This window comes from Haematobia irritans, chromosome 1 (genome assembly GCF_050003625.1).
Source record: "Haematobia irritans isolate KBUSLIRL chromosome 1, ASM5000362v1, whole genome shotgun sequence".
In the NCBI taxonomy this organism is placed as follows: Eukaryota; Metazoa; Arthropoda; class Insecta; order Diptera; family Muscidae; genus Haematobia; species Haematobia irritans.
This window is the reverse complement of record NC_134397.1, coordinates 72,285,272-72,298,331: the sequence shown is the minus strand read 5'-3', so window position 1 is coordinate 72,298,331 and position 13,060 is coordinate 72,285,272. Positions and strand designations below refer to the sequence as shown.

The 13,060-nt window shown below is 32.7% G+C and overlaps 1 protein-coding gene and 1 long non-coding RNA gene across 4 annotated transcripts in view; both read left to right on the top strand.

Annotated features, from left to right (window-relative positions):
- AdamTS-A (ADAM metallopeptidase with thrombospondin type 1 motif A) overlaps window positions 1-13,060 on the top strand; it is a 432,888-nt gene that overhangs the window by 232,532 nt on the left and 187,296 nt on the right. The window lies entirely within an intron of this gene.
- On the top strand, window positions 7,289-7,937 carry LOC142221161 (uncharacterized). The gene is made up of 2 exons (XR_012717960.1): window positions 7,289-7,660; window positions 7,728-7,937. It is a non-coding gene; the product is annotated as an uncharacterized LOC142221161 (long non-coding RNA).

The following is a 13,060-nucleotide window of genomic DNA, read 5'->3' as shown; positions in this document are numbered from 1 at the left end:
AGAAGGAGTAATCATAGACCAACCTTTTAGTACACGGATCGGCTTAGAATTAAATTCTGAGTCGATTTAGCGATGTCCGTGGTGCAATGGTTAGCATGCCCGCCTTGCATACACAAGGTCGTGGGTTCGATTCCTGCTTCGACCGAACACCAAAAAGTTTTTCAGCAGTGGATTATCCCACCTCAGTAATGCTGGTGACATTTCTGAGGGTTTCAAAGCTTCTCTAAGTGGTTTCACTGCAATGTGGAACCCCGTTCGGACTCGGCTATAAAAAGGAGGTCCCTTGTCATTGAGCTTAACATGGAATCGGGCAGCACTCAGTGATAAGAGAGAAGTTCACCACTGTGGTATCACAATGGACTGAATAGTCTAAGTGAGCCTGATACATCGGGCTGCCACCTAACCTAACCTAACCTAGCGATGTCCGTCTGTCTGTCTATTGATGTATTTTTGTGTGCAAAGTACAGCTCCCAGTTTTAGTTCGATTATCCTAAAATTTGGTATAGGGTCCTGTTTCGGCTCAAAGACGATCCCTATTGATTTTGTAAAAAATCGGTTCTGATTTAGATATAGCTGCCATATATATTTTTCACCGATCTGGTCATAATTGGCGTGTATATGATCCGATCTTCCTCATATTCCGTACATCCGAATATTTTATGAGTCTCGAAAAACTTGCAAAATATCAGCCAAATCGGTTCAGATTTAGATATAGCTGCCATATATAGCTTTCGCCCGATTTACACTCATTTGCCCACAGAGGCCATTTTTTTTTTGCTCCGATTTAGTTGAAATTTTGCACAGGGAGTAGAATTAGCATTGTAGCTATGCGACCAAATTTGGTTGAAATCGGTTCAGATTTGGATATATCTCCCATATATAGCTTTCGCCCGGTTTACACTCATATGACCAAAGAGGCAAATTTATAACTCAGATTTGGTTGAAATTTTGCACAGGGAGTAGAATTAGCATTGTAGCTATGCGTGCCAAATTTGGTTGACATCGGTTCAGATTTAGATATAGCCATTAGCGTAGCTAGACAATTTTCCTAGGGGGGGCTATAGCCCCCCTAGCTAAAACTTAGTAGACTGAACTTATAGGTTCAACTAATGTTTTATTTCATAAAAGTGAATAAAAAAATATACATCAAAATAGCTCAACAATCAATTTATAATAAATCAACTAAAAGTACCCTACGGGAAATTGGTGCAACTTGCCACTGACGGACCTATCACAGAACTGGTACCTGTGCTCCAGTTAGTTGCAATTTTCACATTTAGTGAAATAAAATTATCAAAATAACCTTTTGTTCGACATATTTCAAGCTTTTTTTCATTTCGGGTTCGATTGGAGCCCAAATTGAAAGAGATTTCTAAGAGTTTGTCCGAGACTGGTTCCTGAGGACCTGTTTATGGGTTGCTTCTGCTAAATTGTCCCAGGACGTGTCCTTTGGTTTACTCCGTCAATGACAAACCCATGTTAAAGTGGACGGTCCCTTCCATACGTTTTGATCAGAACTGGGACTGGTCCATACACACCAGGGACTAGTCCTGTACTTGTTCTGTGGTTGATCCATTTCCCGTAGGGTAGTTCCACACTTTTCCCAGCAAAAAATTGGGAGTTGTTTAAAAGCACAACTTTAAAAGCACTTCCAAAAATGTCTTCACAAAGAAGTTAACAATTTTTTTTTCTTTTTTTAAATAGTTTAAAAAAAGAGTAAGAATAAATAAAATGGTACAAATTATTCAAATTTTGCCACAAAAATGCTAAATCCATTATAGAAAAATCGATAATATTTGGAAAAAACGCTTCAAACAAGCGTTAGAATGCATTAAAAATCATAAAAAAGTATAAAAATTATTTATTTGGGAAAATATCTCAAAATTTTTAATTCACATTCAAAACACTGAATTCGGATCACACCTTAAGAAGCAATGCAAATTCATTGCAACGGTTGTTGAAACGGTGGACATTCGTTCTATGACAAGTTCATATTACATTCATCGCTTCTCCGCCAATTTTGTACCACTTCCAGACCAAAAAAGAACATTTTCACTTCTTTTTTGGCGACGCTTTTTTGCAGCATTATTAAGATATTAATTTATAAAAGAATCGTTTTAATATCAATTACTATTTTTTATTCAACTAAATCATAAGTTCAACCACAGCTTTATTTCATAAATATCAGACTTCTACCACAACCCAAGTAATTCGATTGTGCATGAAAGTCTTTAGTGGAACTTTGTGCGTTGTTAGAGCATATACTTGTTTAATTTTTATAAAAATGTAAAATCGTAAATAGGGTTTCAAATTCTGGGGGGGACTAAAATTTTTCTGGGGGGGTCTAAGCCCCCTCGCCAGAGGCCTTCCTACGCTTATAGATATAGCTCCCATATATATGTTTTTCTAATTTCGACAAAAATGGTCAAAATACCAACATTTTCCGTGTAAAATCGCCACTGCTTAGTTGAAAAGTTGTAAAAATTACTCTAATTTTCCTAAACTTCTAATACATATATATCGAGCGATAAATCATAAATAAACTTTTGCGAAGTTTTCTTAAAATTGCTCCAGATTTAAATGTTTCCCGTATTTTTTTTACTAACATTGTGTTCCACCCTAGTGCATTAGCCGACTTAAATTTTGAGTCTATAGATTTTGCAGAACTCTATCAAATTCTGTCCAGAGCGAGTGATATTTAAATGTATGTATTTCGGACAAACCTTTATATATAGCCCCAACACATTTGACGGATGTGATATGGTATCGAAAATTTAGATCTACAAAGTGGTGCAGGGTATAATATAGTCGGCCCCGCCCGACTTTAGACTTTCCTTACTTGTTTTTCTTAAGTTTTCATAAATTTATATTTAATTTATATTATTTAAATTTTATGTTTTCATAAATTTATTTAAATTTAGTGTAGCATAAGTGCAACCTGCCAACTATTCATTTTTTAAATTTCAAATAATTGTTTTTTTTTTAGCTAAATTGAATGGACTGACTCAAAATTTAATAAAAATAACTTCATATAAATAAATTATAATAAAAATATTCAATTATTTATTTTCAAGTTTGTACAAAAATTGGCAGAATATCAAAATTATCTAAAAAAACTTGCCAACTATTCATTTTTTATATTTGTCCTATGTGAAATATTGTTTCATTTATTTATTTTTGTTTTTTTTTTTATGATTTCATTGTTCTCTTAAAACAGGGCAAACATGGTCCGCCATTATGTCTGAGTTTTCATCAATTTGTCGAAGTTGACAATTTTGACAAATACCGCCCATGCAAAAACGTTTAACTGACTTATAACGTATGATTGGTCAGTTTTATTCTAATTTAAATTTTCATTAATCAAACAAAAAATGTCTGCGGATGATCTTAAGGCCATCTTATGGATTTGGATCATTTTGTGGGCTTGTCGGCTTTTTCTTTATTGTGGTCAAAATGGAATGGCTTAACCAAATTGTATAGTGTGGTCGAAGAGTACCTTCGCCATTATAGAGGAGGAGTAGATTTTTATATACTTGTATTTATAAAAAAAATGTTTCAACGACTTTTTCCACTTTAGATTTGATTTGCAATTTTAAAACATTTCATTCTACAAAAAGGCGCTTGTTTATTATTTATATTTAGATAAATATTTATGAAATTTTCATTAATATATTTCTTCGTTTATTTTTTTTTCAGGTAATGGAAATGAAATAAATAAAAAAATCTTTTAATTATGGTGAGTCTCAAAATATAAATTATTGCTATAACCACCATCATAGAATGGTAATGGGATTAAAATTTGTCATTCCATTTTATAACACATTGAAATATCGTTTCCGACTGTATAAAGCGTATATAAAACAATATAACGATGTATATCTGTCTGTCCGCCATTGTGTCGGTGTGTTTGTTGTAAACTCGCTACAGTCAAGTTCGAAAATGGACTATATGACCTATAAATCGGTTTGATTTCCTAAGCATACAAACGTTGTTACTTTTATCCGATTTTCATAAAATTAGAAATCTTGAGGTATTTAAGATCCACAAAGAGCTATGCTTAATTTTGTATATATTGAAAGAAAATTAGCCTCAAAACCTAAATTAAGTAGGGGGCCAAACAATTTTATGGAAACAACATCACCAAATTTTTATATTTTTAGAGAGAAATTGTATTTTATTTTTAGGACCCGTTTGGATTATAAAAAATAAACCCCAATGGAGCTATGAATATGGGCCCCATGAAAATCAGTCCCAAAACCTAAATGAAGTACCATCATCAAATTTTTATATTTTTTAGGGAAAATTTTCATTTTATTTTTGGGACCCGTTTGCGATATGAAAATAAACCCCAATTTCCTTTTTGGGATTGGGTTTAGTTTTAAAGTGATACCCTTTTTCGCTTTCTGGGATTTGACAGTTGTGGGAACTATCAACACTTTTGTTGTACTGATCACTATTGTATTGCAACAGATTTGTTTTTTTTTCGTGGTCGACCTTCTGCCATGGTTTAAGACTTTCTTATATGGACAGAATCCAAAGTTGATACATTTTAATAGTGCAACATGAAGGGCTGTGTAAGTCTTCCACAGCTCCTCAAATATAGTTCGAGAGACCCAAATGCTCCCAACTTCCAAGGGTTATTTAAAGTGTTGTCGAGACAGACGGTAACATCCAGTATCGTCCACATTTTTTATTTTATTTGCAAAAAAACACTGTTTTTGTTTTCCGTTTATCAACTTTATTGCAATTTTTGAAGACTTCCCCAGCCCTTCAACCACATTTTCATTGTTTTAATTCAGATTCTTTTCAACAGTTAGATTCTTGCCACAATGTCTTTTAAATCAAAAGAGAAAATTAGCCCCAATTTATGTGGGGCCGAGTTGCAAGCTACAGTTGCATTTAGTTGGTTTATCTTACATTTGTGGCCCTGTTTCGTTTGAGTTTTGGTGCCCATTTTTAAACCGCCAAATTTTTATTGAGTCTCATTTTATTTATTGAGTTGCGCCAATTTTTTTTTGTCGATTTTCATGCTTCTGACTTTTCATACATTTTTCTGAGGCCTATTTTTATAAAGCTAAATAAATACAATATACAACAAAAAATTTACTATCGTAATAATAATATTTTTTCTCACACAAATGTAATATTTTTTCCAATACACCCAGAGGAGGAATATGATCACCTCAAACATGTTTCAAGAGCAAAATGTTATTTTTGGAGGTGAGCATGGAACATTTTTGTCGCAAAAATGTTCTTTTCTCGACAAATATATACAAGATACATAATTTTCAGGAAAATAACATTTTTGCGACAAAAATGTTTCATGCTCACCGTCCAAAAATAACATTTTGCTCTTGAAACATGTTTGAGGTGATCATATTCCTTCTCTGGGTGTACTTAGAGTTAATTCACACTGCTTTGCTTTGGGTTTGATATTCATGCTTCAAGGACATTAAGTTGGGTCTCATTTTCATAATACTGATATTCATAATCCTAATTTTGGGATCCCGTACCATTTGGGTTCTGGAGCTCGTTTTCCTGGGGCTCAGTTTCATACCGCCAATTTGGTTGAAGGAACTAAACCTCCAAGAATTAACGCCCGAAAATGGAAATGAAATTTTACCCAAAAAAGTATCTTCAATATAGTTTTTAGGTTTTATTTCATTTCCCTTTGGGGGTCTTATTTCTTGGGGGCTTATTTCTAGCAGCCGTTCTGTTCACCAATCAATTTTCTTAAATCGAGCAATGAATATGGGCCCCAAATAAAGTAAGAGCCCAAAAAAATGGTAAGGAAAACAACAACACCAAATTCGTATTTTTTAGGGAGTAATTTCATTCTAAATGCACTAAAAAAAAATATTGACCTAATATGGAATATTATGCAACTTAAATTTTAGGAATCGAAATTTACCCAAAGTTAAGGACAAAATTCTTTAAAATAATGACATTTTAATTAAATGAAAGTTTTTAATCTTTGCATCAAAAATATTTTCATTAAATTTAGGACACAAATCTTGAAAGTTTCCGTCTCTCTGCTGCTCTGATCTACAACTTGTAGATCTCTGAAGTAAGGCAAATTTTCCTTAAATTAATGAACAACATTTTTAATTTAAAGAAATCGTCTTTAACTCAACTGACATATTGCATTTTTAAATTTAAGATAAAATCGCTTCAAATATAGGCTAAGACTTGTTTTAAGGATTTGCATCTTTGGTTTAAAGTTTTTTCAAAACATTAACAAAATTGTTTTTACTTTGAAGTACCTGTCATAATTTGGATTTTAAATTAGAATTTGTTTGTACATAAATACCTTTATTAATATATCGCAAAAAGAGGATAAAATTCGATGAATGAGATCTGTATCTAATTTTAATTTTATTTATTCTAGATTTAAAGCCAGAGAGGTCCGTCAAAGATGTCTTCATTTTAAAGAAGCTTCATCTTTGGCTCGGAATCAATACCAAAATCCTTAAGGGAAGGTCAAAATCTTTGGATCCAAGTAAACTTTTTTTTTGAGTGTGAAAATGGACCCCAACTTTCATTTTGGGATTTTGTTTCATTTTCAAGTGGGACCCTTTTTCGCTTTCTGGGATTTGCAATTGATGGCAACTGGACAACCTTCTTTTGTTTCGAATAGAATTGTATCGTGTAAGTTTTTTTTTTCATGGGCGCCCTTCGTCCTGTGGTTAATACGCGATTACCAAAACATTCGTACTCAGTAAAATTTGCGTTTTTTTAACTTCATATTTTTTTCGTCAATTAGGGTTCATTTTCACATTGAGCTCTAATTTTATTATTGGGGTCGATTTTCATGCTTTAGCTACATTTTGTTGGAGCTCATATATATTATGAAGCATTGCCCCACATTTATCACAATGGACTGAATAGTCTAAGTGAGCCTGAAACTTAATCGGGCTGTCACTTTAACCTAACCTTTAACCTATTGCCCCACATTTGTGACCAAGTTTCAGTTGGGGTTCATTTTCCTGGGGCCAATTTTCATACAGCTAATTTGGAAAGAACTAATGGAAATGAAATAACGCCTCAAGTTTTGGGGTTTGTTTCGTTACGAAAAAAAAACTCATTTTGAGTATGCTCTAAAACCCAACATATATTATATTTTTTGGTGTAAAGTAATTTCATTTTGCATTGTGCAAATAAACCTCCTGAGGCCCATTTTCATAGCGCCCATTTGGTTTATGGAACTTGTTCAACTTAAAAAAAAATATTAATATAATCTCATGTGTAGAAACTTTTATTTATGCATAGGTATGTATACAATATTTTTATAATATTAAATTGAGCCGACGGGCTTTTTGGGCAGCAAATAAATCAATTACTTCTTCAGTCGGCACATTTATTCGGTGATGAACCAATCCATTGAGTCTACTCTCGCTACCCTGCCAGCATTTCAAAGTTCCATTTCATCCTCATCGCTACTACAGACTCGTAAATGTCACCACAACCATCGCGAACTGTGATGGAGGAAGCATATCAAAAAGTACAAAATGTACATGAAAGTATTTTGCCATCACTACTGTTAGAAGAGCCATTTTATTTTTTGTGAAACGCCAAGCGCAACCAGCTTGTTTTATTTTATTTAAATAAAAACGAAAATAAAGTATTGAAGACATAGATATTACGCTTAAAATTGTGAAAGGTATATGGTGAACAATTTTCGACTTTCCAAATAGAATAAAGTGATCGTTTTTCAAATATTTTTCCAGGCACGCTGTCTCCATCGAAAATAAACAAACTGGCTGATAGACTCTGCAATATGTAACTTGCTACTTAAAACTCAACATCATTCTTTTATTAATGCAAAAAATTATGTTAAATGTGATGAGATAAACCGAAAAATGTTTTATTTATAAGAAATTATAAATGTTTAATCAAATCAATAAACATCTACACAATCGTGTTTTACTTGACCACAATGATTCTTCTACAAATACCTTAAAATGCACTTTTTATGATAGTTTGCAGGGGTTCTTATTGGCGTCCTTCGAAATTGATCTAAATAGGCACCTAATAATTGCACTGATGAGAAACTTTTTCGTAGTAACTTAGCGTGGTACAACTTCTCAATAGTGACGGCGCTTTTCCGACGAGTTTTTGATGTCGTATATGATTGTTTTCGACGTAGTGGGGATTCTCAGAAGCGCCCCCAAATTCAAAAAATGTTGGCAGGGTAGTCGAATTTCTAAGATACGTCTTTAATCTCTTCATTGTTGAAAATGAAAGTTCGGATGAGTACGTAGTAACTGCAGGGATGGAAAATGCTATAGTACTATAGTACTTTTTTCAATACTTTTTCACCCCGGTCAGTACCGTAGTACCCCCGCGAATGATTTAGTACCTTCTGTGTAGACATTTTTGAGTCGTTATCAGATTTATGGTACAATAGTTTTGACAAAATATTTTAATATTTTGAGAAAGTCTTTATCAACCTTATTTGCTAATAGTCTTTTACAAATATGGCAAAACAGACATGTTCATGTGGGAAGAAAATCTCGATTTTGTAAAAGACATAGTCAAAAACAGGATTTTATTGAACTTCAAGAATGTTTTAGTCGAAAAAAGAATGCGATTCTATATAATCGATTTTTTTTTCTGTAGAAAATGTTGTCAAAATTTTATTTCTGTATAGAATTTTTGCAAAATTTTATTTTTATAGAAAATTTTGTCAAAATTTTATTTCAATTGAAAATTTTGTACAAATTTTATTTCTATAGTAAATTTTTGCAAAATTTTATTTCTATAGAAACAAATTTGCAACATTTTTTTTCTACAGATTTTTTTTTTGCAAATTTTTATTTTTATAGAAAATTTTTGCAAAATTTTATTTATATAGAAACTTTTGTCAAAATTTTATTTTCCTTAAAATTTAGTCTCTTGACAATAATTTTCCAGTGAAATTTTTGTTGAAATTTAGTAAAAAGTACCTTTCCGCTCAAAAAATACCTTTTTTGTACTTCCTTAAAAATTGTATTTTCCATCCCTGAGTAACTGGCAAAGTGACCACAATTTTTAAAAGAATATGCACGTTTGGAAATATCTCTTTATTGCACTCTCCAAGTGCTTCCATCGCTGAATTAGTCAGGTTCTTTTAGCAGGTTTTGCGCCATTTCATTTACACATGTGTGTTTGGCTGTTTCGTTGTTGTTGCTATGGCCAAACAAAGCGAGTCATGTTCACAAAAAGAACAACAAACACAGATAAAAAGCAGAAAGACATTTTCCAAAAATGAAATTTGTGGTGCGAGAACAAAAACAATCAGTTTTTTTCGACCATCGTTTGACGGGCTTTTCAACTAGTATTCTATGATTTGTGCAAGTTTTATAGGTAAGCGTTTTTCAAAATAAAACCTCCAGCTTTTCTTCAACATCTTCGATAAGATTTTTCTATGCAGCTAAAAATATATATTTATTTATATAAAAATATTCATTCATTTCGGGGGGGTTTGATCCCCCTCATCCCCTCCCCTGAATACGGCCTTGGCAGTACCAACTGATTACAACCGAATCAGCGCTGATTTTTGTGGGCGATGTCCCAATTTAGAGCAGTTTCTACATAGCGCTGATATAATTGCTTATTTTAATAGAAATATTGCTCAGAAGTGATATATAATCTTGAGTATAGCATTGTTGGCGTGAAAGAAAACAGCACTACCTTTCACGCATCTATACTGCATGAAAGAAACTAACGTAAACGAATGATCATAAACTAGTTTACTGCCTACTTTATTGCATATCAGAAAGCGCAACTAAATTCTTACTGCTGAAGTATTTTTTGCTGGGATGATTTAGCCATAGTTCACCTTAGATCTTTATATTCTGCTAATAGTAATAAAACATTACCATGTTATTCTCGATCGCTTCTCTAATTAAATTAATAATTCATTCATTAGAATTGTTTCCCACTTAGTGATAGATTTTATGGAAGATTTACACCAAGAAGGCGTAAACATGATCACACGGATATAACCATTCTGATAGTTCCACCTAAAAGCTAAAAACTTTTCCAAACATATTTTCTACATTGATTTATTTCTAAATACATTTTTCTATATAAAAACTAATTAACAATTTCCTTAAGATTCTTATATTCGCTTATTGTTCATCGGATCACGTATGTAATAGCAGACTTGGTCTCATATTTCATTGTGTTATTCGGAATACATCGATTGTTGTAAACAACATCAAGTTTTCATTAATTCTCATCTCAACTGTCAATTAGTTGACTAGTTAGTAAATGAAAAAAAACTAAATATTCTAAAAAAAAAACAAATTTACACCCGTGGCAGACGGACTAAGTGAAATAATTTGTTCATGCTCGTGCATATGCATATTTCTATTTTGTTGTAAAAAAAAAAAAACTATACATGATTTTTTTACGTAAACGATTTTATGTGGAAATGCTTGCGGCATTACTGTGTTCCAACATGTTCGAGTGAATAAAGAATATATTTTTTTTGTAATATTTTCGCAAAAAAAATATATAAAAATAATAAAATAAATTCTATTGTGACAAAGAAAACTTGTTAACTGTATATTGTAATGTGTTGTTTTTTTTTTATTTATTATCTTGATCATGTAAATTATGAATTTTAAAATGCCTGCGAGAGCCAAGAAATTCCAATTGAGTCTGAATGAACATGATACACTTAAAAGTTTTGATAAATTAGCGGTTAAAGGTGAGTACTAAGCTCGAGTTTAGCCGCTAAAGTGAAAACTATATCAGCAAAAAAGGCAAAAAATATACATATTTGTTACAAAATTTATTATAACTTGATGGGAAATAGCCCAAAGCCCAAAAATTTTCACAAAGTTTGTATTCCTTAAAGTGGATTAATTAAGAAAAGTAATCGTGAAAAAAATAACGATTTTAGCGGTTAAATTCGAACTTAATGCCCACCTTAACAAAGAGGGATGGGCCCTCTTAGAGTTTTCGGGAACTTCGGCAACTAACTTTTTGAATAGCGTTAGAGTGAAGTACTAGACACAAAGATTAATTTATAGAACCTATTTCGTGATGGTTGGCGAAATCCGGGACATTGTGCCGTCTATTCTGGGATTTGTCGGGACAAGTAAAAGCATTCACATTTTTCGCAAATAGTTGCCCATATTTTATCACTTGGTATTTATTTTGGTAAATTTGCATAAATGGCATGTCGTAGTCGTTATTGTCTGCAGATTTTGAAATTCCTAAATATGTTTGAGCCTCTGAAACTTTCTCCCAAGATGGCTGCGATGATTTTAGATTAAATGTCGAAATTTTTGGAAAAGTTGTTTCTTAAAAGTCGGAAGCCTAAACCCGACCAAACTAATTGATCCAATTAATTTTTTAATTGAAATGTCTTCAATCACGAAAATGATAGTATCAATCACAGTTTTAATTGGGCATAGAAAAAATTCTTGATTAAAAAATTAATTGATATTTTCAGCAAATTTCAATTAATTTTTTAATTGATTCAATTAAAAATTTAATTGATGTTGATTGCAAAACTCACTTAATTTATTAATTAAGAAAGGAAAATATTTTTATTACTTTCTGAATTGGTTTAGAGTTTTTATTTGGATTAACAAATGATTGTTTGAAATAAATTTTTAATTAAAAATTAAAAAAAAATCAGCACTTTTTTAACTGAATTAGTCTTCCGAATTTGATTAAAAAGTTAATTGTATCAATTAATTTATTAATTGAAAAAATTTTCAACTTCAATTAACTTTTTAATTGGAAATATTTTGGTGATATTTTTTTCTGTGTGGTGAAGGGTACATAAGATTTGGCCTAGCCGAACTTACGGCCCTATCTACTTCTTATTATTTTGTTTTTTAATTTTATTGCTAAAAAGCAAGAAAGGTCGGAAATACAATAAAAATTATGAAAACAACTGAGATTTGTTCCAATTCACTAATTTTGGTACGAATTATGGCCGACAAACGAAACGAAAGTGGCTCTGCAGAATTTTGGTCCAGTCCTGGAGAAGAGATGGACACTTTGGTATTTTTTAGTGCCAATCTAACTCCAACTAAATCTAAATCTAACTAAAATCCTCCAGGTGCAAAAGTACAATGAATAGAAATCTGGAGAACTTGGTGTGCAGTAGAAATGAACAGAGGAACCTCATTTTTAAGCCATTCTTGGTTGATACGTGTTGAGTGCGATGGTGCTGAGTCCTTGCTCTCCAAAATGCCCCTGGCGCAAAACGTCCAACGAATTGAGATAAGGTGACCATTGTGCCACCTTTTAAGCCATCCATGGTTATGGCGTGCTGAGTTCGATAGAATATCGAGGTCTGTGATCGATATGTTTGCCTGCTCAGGGCTTCCATAATGTCTTTAGGACTCTTTCCCGATAATATTCGGCATATATTTTGACTCCGCAGCCGATGAATATTAACGGGAAACGACCATCGGCCCATAGAATTATGTAAACTTTCACAGCTGACCTCTGCCGCAATAAACCCCCCCCATTTTTTTTTCTTCACAAATTGTTCAATTTGGAATGGCTTCTTATGAGAAAAACCCAAACTCGCTAACTGGCCACTTTTGTGCAAACGAAGCAACTACTTGGCTCCTTCCGGCCTAACTTTGTTGTGCATCGGACAGCCCTTGCACTGTTTGGAAATTCAGTCAGATAACTCTCGTGATACTAAATGTCTAGGTCGGACAAAATCCTTTATATACCAATAAATTAGATGATCAAATTTATTGGAGTATAAAATGATTGGATTTACAAGTCCTAGGAAAACCTACTTATACCCTTGTGGATGGAAATATTCCTCGAGTATCAAAAAAAAAAAAAAAAGGATATACGGCCGTAAGTTCGACCAGGCCGAATCTTATGTACCCTTCACCATGGATTGCGTAGAAACTTCTACGAAAGACTGTCACTGAATCAGATGAATTTTGGTCTTCCAAGAGACTCCGGAGGTCAAATCTAGTGATCGGTTTATATGGGGACTAGATATAATTATGGACCGATGTGGACCAATTGCGTGGTCATTAGAGACCATATACTAACACCATGTACCAATTTCAGCCGGATCGGATGA